This window comes from Herpailurus yagouaroundi, unplaced genomic scaffold (genome assembly GCF_014898765.1).
Source record: "Herpailurus yagouaroundi ecotype Mexico unplaced genomic scaffold, PumYag 162, whole genome shotgun sequence".
Classification (NCBI taxonomy): Eukaryota; Metazoa; Chordata; class Mammalia; order Carnivora; family Felidae; genus Herpailurus; species Herpailurus yagouaroundi.
In genome coordinates, this window is record NW_024412403.1 from 22,621,361 (window position 1) to 22,633,283 (window position 11,923).

Genomic DNA, 11,923 nt, shown 5'->3' on the forward strand with positions numbered 1-11,923 from the left:
TATAGTCTGATATTTCTCTACCATTACTTGACTTACTATTATCAATATTAAAAAAAAACTATTTTGCTCTGACTATAGAGCCACTTTTAAAGAATGATAGCTTATATTATTTAAAACTTGAAAAAATGCTAAAAAATATACTGTGGAGAATACCCTGCATGTCAAGGTGATGATCCAGGTGACCCAATAAGTTTTATCTACCTATGAATTCTTTAGCACTGTAGAAAAATACCTGGCAGAAATAATATATGTAGTGCATCACCCTAAATATCTATTATAGTCATTACATTGCCAAATGCAATACATTTTCTCCCATTTAATCTGTAAATCTCCATAATTAACATCTTATTCATTACAGAAGCTATGTTTCATATATCATCCATTCACAGGATTAAGTAGCAGAGTTCCCAAGGGTAATTGCTTCATCTATCTATAATAGAAAACAGAGCATTGCACAGTTTTACTTATAAAACATTTTCTCTCAATAAGTAGACTAACATATTTAATCTTATTATATATTTTTTTTCACTTAGAAAGAAAATATTAGCCAATAAACAATGAATCAAGAGTTATAATTTGATTTCACTCTAAGCACTTCATGATATTAGGAAAACTACAAAAAAGACTATTTAAAGAAATAATCTAAGTTCAAAACAAACATCTTCTAGGAGCAAACAGAATACAAACATACAGCAACGGACATGTTTAAATATACAAGCCTGTTAGTTTCAGGGCCAGAAACCAAGCAGAGAAAAAGGAAGTGAAGATTCTTTGGGGGTAATAGGAATTAAGAGTTCCCTGAAATGCAGGACCTGGTTAACTGTGTAAAATAAAGATATCAAATTAGTTTCCTAGTCTCAAAAGAAATGAAAAAAAGTTGTGATGAATGTTCTGAATGGAGTTAGTTTCCTAGTCTCAAAAGAAATGAAAAAAAGTTGTGATGAATGTTCTGAATGGAGTTATGATTTATATAAAATGGTTACTTAATTAAGTGGAATGAATGAAGTAGGTACAACCATGCAGCCAACCATGTTGGCTAGGTTATGGATGGATATCACTATGGGACAGAACTTTGAACCAACCATATAAAGAGTTCTGGTTCTGGTTAGGAGATATGTTAAGTATGATATACAAATTTGCATTATAAGGAAGGGTGAGCATACACATACACACAAATATATGCACACATACTTAAAAGAGAAAACTTTAGGAGCGCCTGGGTGGCTCAGTCCGTTAAGTATCTGACTCTTCATTTAGGCTTTGGTCATGATCCCAGAGGTGTGGGATCAAGCCCAACCTAGGGTTCCCTTCTGACAGTGCAGAGCCTGGTTGGGATTCTCTCTCTCTCCCTCTTTCTCTGTCCCTCCTCATTCTCTCTCTCTCTCTCTCTCTCTCTCTCTCTCTCTCTCTCTCAAAATAAATAACTAAACCTAAAAAAAAAAAAAAAAAGAGTGAGAGAGAGAGAGAGAGAGAACCTTAAACAAAAATAAAAAGAACCCTTGCTTAACATGAACTTGCAACCCAAAATTTGGAAATTCAAATTGATATCAGGAAATATAACAAGGGTGCCTGGGTGGCTCATTTGTTGAGCATCAAACACTTCATTTTGGCTCAGGTCATTATCCCAGGGTTATGGGATTGATCCCACATCAGGGTCTATGCTGGGCATGGAACCTGCTTAATATCCTCTCTCTCCTTCTCCCTCTGTCCTTCTATCCCACCCAAGCTCTCTCTCTCTAAAATAAAAAAAAAAAAAATTAAAACGGAAATATAAAAAACAAATCAAACAAATCTATTAGAAGATGAATTTATGCTAGATAAAATGAAAACAGAAAACTGAAAATGACTTTAATATAAATATTTTAGATACTTTCAAGGATAAAAAATTGAAGAACATTAATAAAAAGAAAAATTTGTAGAAATTACATACATATATGTAGTTATCAACTGAACTTAGCAATCTTGAAAATGAGAAAATATGATGATTCAATTGAAAACAAAAAAAGAATGAGTAGAAAAAGCTATAGGACACACATAATTTAAGAAAGAATTAGTATATCAAAAGACGGTTCTGAGGAATTTGCCTAAAGAGCAACATGGTGAAAGAAAGAGGGAAAAAAATAAAGAATAATAAGCAAAATTTTAAAACAACACATGTCTAATAGGGTTTCTAGAGGCCAATAATAGAGGAAATATCATAGACATAGTATGCGAAGGTAAAAATAACCTAGAATTTCCTCTGACTTTAAATGCTATACAGGGGTCCTGGTGGTGCAGTCAGTTAAGCATTCCACTCTTGATTTTGGCTCAGGTCATGGTCCCAGGGTCATAGGATTGACGCCTGTGTCAGGCTCCATGGAGCCTGCTTGGGATTCTCTCTCTCTCTAACTCCCCCCCCCCCCCCCACTCCGCCTCTCTCTCCTACCCACATGCTCTCTTTCTTTCTCTTAAAAAATAAATGCTATGAAACTTCAAATTGAGAATATACATTGAATGCTGGGAATGATAAACACAAATAAAAACATACCAAGACACTTTTCAGTAAAATTGAAGACAGCTAAAAATGAAGAGTAAAGTCTTAAGAGCTGACAGGAAAAAAATGAAAAGAAAAAAAAATCCTGGAAAATAAAATGATAATTAGATCGACAGTAAGTTGGGGTTGTTTTGTTTTTGTTTTTATCATCAATATATGCCAGAAGTCATTAGGGTAAAATCTTTAAATTTTGCAGAAAACAACTGTCAACAAAACATTCTCTGTCCTGGTATATAAGTAGTCATAACTGAGGGTAAATAAAGGCATTTTTCAAATACATAACTATGCGGAATGCTCACCTACAACATACATTCACTTTAAAATCTACTAATAATAGGGGCGCCTTGGTGGCTCAGTCTGTTGAGCATCCAACTTCGGCTCAGGTCATGATCTCATGGCTCATGAGTTCGAGCCCCATGTCGGGTTCTGTGTTGACAGCTCAGAGCCGGAGACTGCTTCAGATTCTGGGTCTCCCTCTCTCTCTGCCCCTCCCCTACTTGTGCTGTCTCTGTCTCTCTCTCTCTCTCTCTCAAAAATAAATAAACATTAAAACAAAAATTAAAAAATAAAAAAAAATCTAACAATAGATTTTGGCATATGTGACCTTACGTAAAAGGAGTGAGGTGACAAAAATGATCAATACATGGTGTACTTCATTGGCTCAGTTGGTAAAGCAGATGACTCTTGATCTCAGGGTCTTCACTTTGAGCCCCATGCTCAATGTAGAAATTACTTAACAATAAAATAATAAAATAAAAGGATTAACACAAAAAAAGACTACACTATTGTAGTAATTTAACTATTATGTGCAAGAACAGTAATTGTTACCAATGTCCACCATTAAAACAAATATTTCTAGATAGAAACACTAAAGACAATATGAAAAAAAGTGTGTTTTCTAGGTCTTAAATTTTGCTGAGTTCTTTCTCTTTTATAGCCAAAGGCTGGAGACACTGAATATAAAAATATTTACTTAAATATGTACACTAAATGTAACTACTGGTAGATTACAAATGCAATGTTTAAATTCCAAACCAGGGGCGCCTGGGTGGCTCAACCGGTTAAGCGGCCGACTTCGGCTCAGGTCACAATCTCGCGGTCCGTGAGTTCGAGCCCCGCATTGGGGCTCTGTGCTGAACAGCTCAGAGCCTGGAGCCTGTTTCAGATTCTGTGTCTCCCTCTCTCTCTGTCCCTCCCCTGTTCATGCTCTGTCTCTCTCTGTCTCAAAAATAAATAAACGTTAAATAAATAAATAAATAAATAAATAAATAAATAAATTCCAAACCATCAAAACGAAAAAAGGGCTCTGAGTTGGGCATAATACGGTATGGTGGTGGATAGAGAGAAAATGTAAAACTGAGTAAAAAGAAGGTAATTAAGAATTAAAAGTTAGCAAGATTAATCCCAATGAAATTATACTAGGATTTGGAGAAATTAAAGTCACTGGCAAAGGAGTATGGGTTTGAATCAAGCATCGCTATGGTTCATATTTGAATTACTCATTCAAATACTTAGCACAGATCATTATGTATATATTTTTGGAACATATCTAGAATTCTGTGCACTTAATCTAGGTTCACATGTCTTTTTGAAGAAGTCAACTTTTACCTTTGTAAAACAAAAATTGGGAGCTAGTTTATTTTCTCAGTATATCTATGTCAGAATACAAAACTCTATTGAAAGTGGTTCCTTCTAGAATAGCAGTCATGGGTACAGACCATAGGCATTTCTTCCTCTGAATTTCTCACCACGCATGTGTCTTTCTTGTCGTGCAATGTACTGTCCCTTTGCCACCTTCAGTTCACTCTTCAGCCTTCTCTACCTTCACTTCCACATAAGGCTGACCCCTGTTATCTACCTCAGTGAGCTTCCTCGAACTCTGGTGCTCTCCCTGGGCTCAGTCAGTGAGGCGCTTTGACAGGAAATACAGAGAGGTCAGGGTACTCATGCCTCTGGTTCCCTCCCTCTGAGGTTGCTTTGAACTGACTGTATATCTTAATTGAATGTCACTCCCACTCTCAAAAGGTCCTATATTGTACAATTTTCTTCTATTAAGTTATTGTTACTGCTCTCTTTCTTTTTCCAGGGTTGTGGCTCGATGATTGTTCCATTGTTACCAAGCCCAGATCACTGCACAGTTATTTATGCTTCATCCACATCGGGTACAGAAATTCTCCTGATTTGACTGTGCCATCTGGTTCCTTCAGAAATTCCAATAGGTACGCTGTTCAATAAATAGTAATTGTAAAAAGTGGTCACAATCTTCATGTACCAAATGGAAATATTTTATCTTTTACATATAAGGAGATAGAAGTTTCAGGGAGCTGTGGAAGATGAGGAGTCGTCAACCTCATTAAAACCTCTCTCCTTCAACATCTTAAATATAGGGGTTCTTACATAGTATTTTAACATATAAATGCCAGATACTGGTCTCCTGAGGAGCCATTTTCCTCCTCTTTCCTTCTTGAAAAAAACAACCTTCCATGACAAAGACTGAAGACCATTGAAGTGCATCTTTCCAAACTTCCTGCAGATAATAGTGGCCAAGCCACTATTAATAGTGGCCAAGCAACTCCATTTTCACCAATGAGCTGTGTGATAAGACTGAGGTGAGAGGGATTTGGAAAAAGATTTTCACTCTAATAAACGTGGGTGTTGAAAGAAGAAAACATCTTTTTCCTGCTTGGAAAGCTGCTAACTTTGGATCATGATCCTTTCAGATGGAACATTTGAATTTCAACTATGAGGGAAGATACCACTACCAGGAGCAGAAGAGTGGAGAGCAAGAACCTGGGTGATTTAGGGCTTACTGAGGCTTTGAATCAATTTTGGAAGAGCCAATGTTTTGGCTTCTCATTATGTGTAATTTAATGTTGTTATTTTTAATGCATTATGATTTATTTTGTTAGAGCCCAAACCATGTTTTATTGATAAAGAAGATGAGTTGCAAATGTCACAAAGCCCAACTTAAAATATATGAATCAAAATAATGATTTGAGTGAAGATATTGGGGACTGCCAAGGAACTCAATTATATAAAAACATCCTAGTTCCAGGAATAGTTGGAAGAAGTTTTACATTCCTCTCCACTTCTCTGTTCACTGTTGCTTCATTGCTTATGGAACCTTGTCACAAGAATGAAAGCTTAGTTTCTAACATCAGCCCCCAGGTACCCCTACCAAAGCTTTTACCTTATAGTGTGAGACACTTAAGAAGGTATGTTCAGTTCCAATTTTGAAATTCCACATAAAAAGCATATTCTATAAACATGCATCAATTTTCCAACCTACAACATCCAGCATGACTGATGGAAGGACGGTAGAGTAGAATGGGAAACGCCTGGCAAGGCTTTGCCCTGAGTGCAATCAGTGGGGCTTTGCACTGCAGACAATTTATAAATAATAATAAAATAGGCCAAAAGTTGTTCTGCTTTTCACTGTCATCATGTGTCAACCATTCCAAACAATGTTGGTGATGAAATAGTCCTCTTTGTTGAGGCAACTGCAATCACCCACTTTTAGTATGTCACTGGGCGGTTCCAAAAGAGCAGTGAAGAGAGTGCAATCCCAGAAAGTAACTATAATGTTTAGCTACACCATGAGAATTGAGTGTCTCTACTATATAGGCATTATGCTAGCCAATAAGAAGAGAGTAACATTTAAAACAATATTACCTGCTCTTATGGAGTTTATAATCTGGTGTCAGACAGACTAATCACATGTAATACATGCTTTATTTACATTATCTTATGATTATTCAGTACATTATACATTTTATATAAATACAATTATATATTCTAATGCATACATATCATACTTTATATTATACTTGTATTTAATACACACAAAATAGTGATAAACACAAATTACTATATTCATATTCTATTTGGGTATAATACATTATCACTGTCATACATTCTATAAGAAGAAAGTACAAAAACCAAAACACCTTGAGGTACATTGGGATTCCAAGAAAGAAAGTTTAAGTAAGAAATTTTTAAGATGAAAACTAAATTGTATGCCAGGTGAAGCATAGGGTAAGAATGTTATAGATAGTAAATGAAGGATTTGAAACAAAGGAAAACTTGTTTCTATGTATGTAACACATAGTAGCCTTTAGAAAAGTGAGAACAGATTTTAAAAAAAAATGTATTTCCTTCAGAAGCTGCCATCAATTATTTGCTTTATTTTCTTCATTTGAAAAACAGGGGTGATAACTGTACCTAACTCATTAAGCTGTGATGATCAAATGCAGTATTGTACTATACTCTGTACTTCTAACAATGCTTGCAGACCAGTATTCTGTAAGTGTGTGTTAATTAAACAAAAATGATGGATGAGTAGATAGGAGAGAAGAAGAGAGGGAAGGAGGGGCAAGGAGGAGAGGAAAGACATAAGGAAAGGAGAGAAAGAGGGAGAAATAGAAAAAAGGAAGAAAGAGAGGAAGATAGACTTTTGCAATTGTTCAGAAGTTTCTAGTTTAGGCTGTAGGTGGATAAATAGATGATAGGTAGAATAGATCTACCTGAACATGCTGATATCTATATTTATACCTGTAGCTATATATCCAACAAGAGCAGAATTTGTGGGTCTTGAAATATGTACACGTTTAACTCTCTAGGTTGTTGCCAATCTGCTTTCTAAAGATTTTCTTTCTTTCTCTTCTCATTTTTGTTTCCAAACTTACACTTACACAGGTAGTTATGAGGGTTTGCATTTTACTATATCCCTACCAACACTTGTTATTATAGGCCATTTAATTTGTGTTAGATATAAAATGATTTTTTATTGTGATTTTATCTACTTTTCTTTGCTTCCTATTGACGTTAGGCATGTTTTCCTTCGGTGAAAAGTCTGTTGATGTCTCTCCAATGTCTTCAGCGGATTATCTTTGCCTGAGTTCTTTCATATATTTTATACTCTACAGTTTTCTTTTTTTTTTGGTTTCGATTTTCAACAAATTTGTAAGTTTGTGAGCACATTTGCAATCTTTTCATGAGACACTTTAACAGAAATATTAATTTAATTATATATTCCAAATTACCAATTTTTTAAATGTTTATTTATTTTTGAGAGAGAGAGACAGCGAGCATGTGCAAAAGCAGGGAAGGGGCAGAAAGAAAGGGGTACAGAGGATCTGAAGCAGGCTCTGTGGGTCCAAATCCACTAACCATGAGATCATGACCAGAGCCAAAGTCCAACACTTAACCGACTGAGCCACACAGGCCCCCCAAATTATCAATCTTTCAAATTCTATTTCATTTTTTGTCTTGCTCAAAGATATTTTAAAGCTAAAAGTGTGCCATTAATCACCTATATCTTTTTTAAAAGCTTTGAGTTACTGTATTTCATATTTAGGTTATTTTTCATCTGGAATTCATGTGCATATAAGCCCAATATAATATTTTCCACATTTATAATTAATTCCACTGCCAGTGACGAAAGACTTTATCTTTTTCTCATTAATGTGTTATTTTAAATATTTAATATTGAAATATTATATATTATAAATATCTATTCTAAATGTTATATATAATATAATAATATTATATTATATATATTATGTTATGAATAATATATTATTATTGTAAATATTTAATATTTAATTTAATTAAGTATTTAAATATCTCATGTGTTATTTTAAATATTCATGGGTCTGCAGACAATTTATAAATAATAATAAAATAGGCCAAAAGTTTTTGAGCTCTATGTTAATTTGGTTATATATCTGAAAAAAATAAAATAGGCTCAAAAGTTTTTGAGCTCTATGTTAATTTGGTTATATATCTGAAAAAAAAAAAACTTCCTTATTGACTTATATATTACTTATTAATATCCAAATTCATTATGTACTTTTTCCATTTTTTTTATTTTTTTTTTATTTTGAACAGCCATATACATTTTTTTTTTTAAGTTTATTTATCTATTTGGAGACAAACAGAGATAGCACAAGCCAGGGAGGGGCAGAGAGAGAAGATGACAGGCAGAGAATCCCAAGCCGACTCAGCACTGCCAGTGCAGAGCCTCACATGGGGCTCAAACCCACAAAATCATGAGATCATGACCTGAGCCGAAACCAAGAGTCAACACTTAACTGAGTGAGCCACGGAGGCACCCTGTCACATGCACTTTTGAAGTGATTTTCAGTTGTATTAATTAATGTAAAATTTGGTTATATGAGACAGTGTTCCAAAAAAATCTATTGCTTATAAAAGACAAATGTTTCTTTTTCTCACTTACAATCTCCATTCAGTGGAGATCCTATTCTATAGTATTGTCTAAATTCTGTTCTAAACTAAATTCTATTAATTTGTTGTTGTTGTTTCACCATTCCACACACGTTGCCCTCATCCACATAAATGAAAACAGTTCTGCAAAACATCCTTGTTCCATACAGAAAGAAGGCAGGGAAGTCAAGGGTGACAGGCAAGTCCCATTTAATTAATGGGAAAACCCTGAAATTGAATACATATAAAAAATATTTTTGAACTTCCATCTTATCAGAGAGAATTTAGTCCTACGACCATATCTACATGCTGGGGAGCGAAGGAAATGTTATCCTTTTCTGTAGATAATGATAGACTCAGTATAAAATTTAAAAATCAAGATTTGTTACCATGAAAGGACATAAAGGGACCTTTTTGTTGTTGTTAATTTATTTCTGTGGCTATCCGAATATCCACGCACTCACTTCTCATTCATGGTACAGACTCCTTTTCTCCAGCAAGAAAATCTTAAATTAACATAGTAACTAAATAACCATGAAGAATGAATAATGTTCAGCAAGTTTCAATATGGACATTTAGTTTAGACAACTAAGAGACAAATAATATGTTTATACACACCATGTTGAAATATGGATTAAGAATAGGAACACTGCAATAAAAATTCATTTGGAAAAAGTAAGAAGAAACATGGTCAGCCTTAGCCAAAGCATTTATCAAATGTCACTGGGTAGGACACAGCACTTTAGAAACAACTCTGTTATTCATGGTCTAATGTGCATTCTAGCTCTGCCTCTGGGGAATCTTCCCTTGTGTCGATATGCCCAGGTCACATTTAAGAGGAAATTGGAGAATATTCCCTTGGGAGGTTAGTGCTGGCTTGGTCTATTGGAGATTGTTTATTAGTTATACGATGCCTCTGCATATCAAGCTCTCCATTTCTTTGCCAACACAATTACTTGGACAACTTGAAGTCCCCACCCCTTAAGTGTGTGATGTACACAGCAACCTACTTCTAAAGAGCAGGAAAGCTGAGACTAAAAAAAAAATAACTTGACCCTGGAGAAAGCTGACGTTTAAACACTCCTTTAGTCAAGTGATAAAAGATCAACAGTGAAATATTACATTGACTGTATGTATTCTTGATATGACATGACGAAAACAGCGCTTTACCTCTGTAATCTTTATCCCACAAAACTATAACCCCAGTCTGGCCAGGAGAAACACATCAGACAAAACTAAACTGAAGAGTTTACCAAATACGTGGCCAGTGTTCCTCAAAACGGTTAGGGTTATCAAAACAAGGAAGGATTGAGAAAGTGTTCACCATCTGGAGGAACCTATAGCGATATTATGACTAAATGTACTCGGATATACTGGATAGGACGCTAGAACAGAAACAAGATCCATGAGATTAAAAACTGTAAAATGTTAGTGGGAGCGAAATCAATGCCCTGCTTGGAGAAGCAGCCTCACTTGGCCAGGGTCGGTCCCGCCCGTCTACAGCATGGAGAATATCTTCACTAACCTCTTCAAGGGCCTTTCTGGCAAAAAGGAAATGTGCGTTTTCATGGTGGGCCTGGATGCTACAGGAAGCCCACCATGCTGTCCACTCTGAAGCTGGGTGGGATCGTCACCACCATCCCCACCATACGCTTAAGTGTGGAAACCATGGAGAAGAACATCGGTTTCACCGTGTGGGGAAACGTGCGCCAGGACAAGATCCAGACTCTGTGGCGCCACGACTTCCAGAGCACGCCAGCTCTCGTCTTTGGGGGCAGGCGGCATCAACAGAGGGCTCGTGAACCCTGCCCGTGAGTTGCTCATGGGGATGCTGGTGAAGGGCGAGCTCAGGGACGCAATCCCGCTGGCATTTGCCAACAAGCAGGACCTCCCCAACACCGTGAAAGTGGCCAAGATGACAGACAAGCTGGGTGTGCACCACAGGAACTGCTACGTGCGGGCCACCTGTGCCACCCGCACCCACGGGCTCTATGAGGGACCAGACTGGCTGTCCAATTGGCTCCGGAACCGGAAGTGAGCCACGCTCCTCCTCTTCCCTTTGGCTGCTTTAATTCCTTCCACCCTGCAGTGGTGTGAGCGCGGAAACGGTGTCCCTGGTGGGTCAGTGCGCCGCACCCTGCTGCAGATGTGCAAGCGCAGCCTGCAGCCGGGTTTTATTGACTGTAAATAATTATTGTTACCAACTAGGCAGTTTTCTGGTACTCCTATGCAATATTACTCAGCTTGCTTTTTTGGTGTTTTGTTTTTGTTTGTTTTTTTATTGTAAAAAGAGAATCAACTCACCGTTGGGTACTGAGAAGGGATGTTAGGCACACGGCGATCTCCAGGAGTGGCTGTGTGGGATCAGCCTAGCGCTCCTCCTCTGGGATCCATTCTGTGTGCTCAGGATAGTATCCGTGAGATTCGCTGTGTCTCTGGTCATCCCGCATCCCTTAGCTTTTGTGCTTACACTTGTGCTCACCCAGCGGCCCAGGAGATGGGCTGGGGGCTGTGGCCACCACTCCTGAGCCCCCAGCCTTTCCCTTTCCCCGGCTTCCCTGGGCTGCCCGCACCCCCAGAGCCCCCATCTATATGTGCTTTTATTCTTTCAGACTGCAAGGGTCAGATTTGCCATCGAAAGGGCGACCGCTACTTTTTTCTTCTGAACTTTTTGGTAAACATGAAGAAGCTGGAGCTGTTCAACTTTAGCTTGGGGAAATCATCAGAACTGGTTTATGTGATGTGGAACCTCGTACAGCTTTCAATGCATCATGAGTAATCAACTGTTTTGTGTACTTGTCTTCAGTTTTCATTTCAACAAATAAGCACTGTAATTATAGCCACTATAATAAAAACTCTTAACTATTAAAAAACTACAAAATCTTAATAAAGTACTGCAGATAAAAATATACCAATAATATTTCATTAGCTGTGACAAATGTACCACATTAATATGAGATGTGGACAACAAGGAAAAATGAGTACAGGGTAGAGGAGAACTCTTTCTACTCTGCTTGCAACTTTTCTATATATCCAAAATTAGGCTAAAATAAAATTTATTTAAAACAATTTAGTAGTATCTTGTCCATCTGTTTCCAATCAGCTCCATTTGTGAATGATGATGTCCAAATATTCCCTCTAACCATGATTTAAACCCGAAGTATT

The 11,923-nt window shown here is 36.8% G+C and overlaps 1 pseudogene; it reads left to right on the forward strand.

The window, feature by feature from the left end:
• The first annotated feature begins 10,262 nt into the window (after window positions 1-10,262).
• LOC121035745 (ADP-ribosylation factor 1-like) lies at window positions 10,263-10,796 on the forward strand (annotated as a pseudogene).
• The last annotated feature ends 1,127 nt before the right edge of the window (window positions 10,797-11,923 follow it).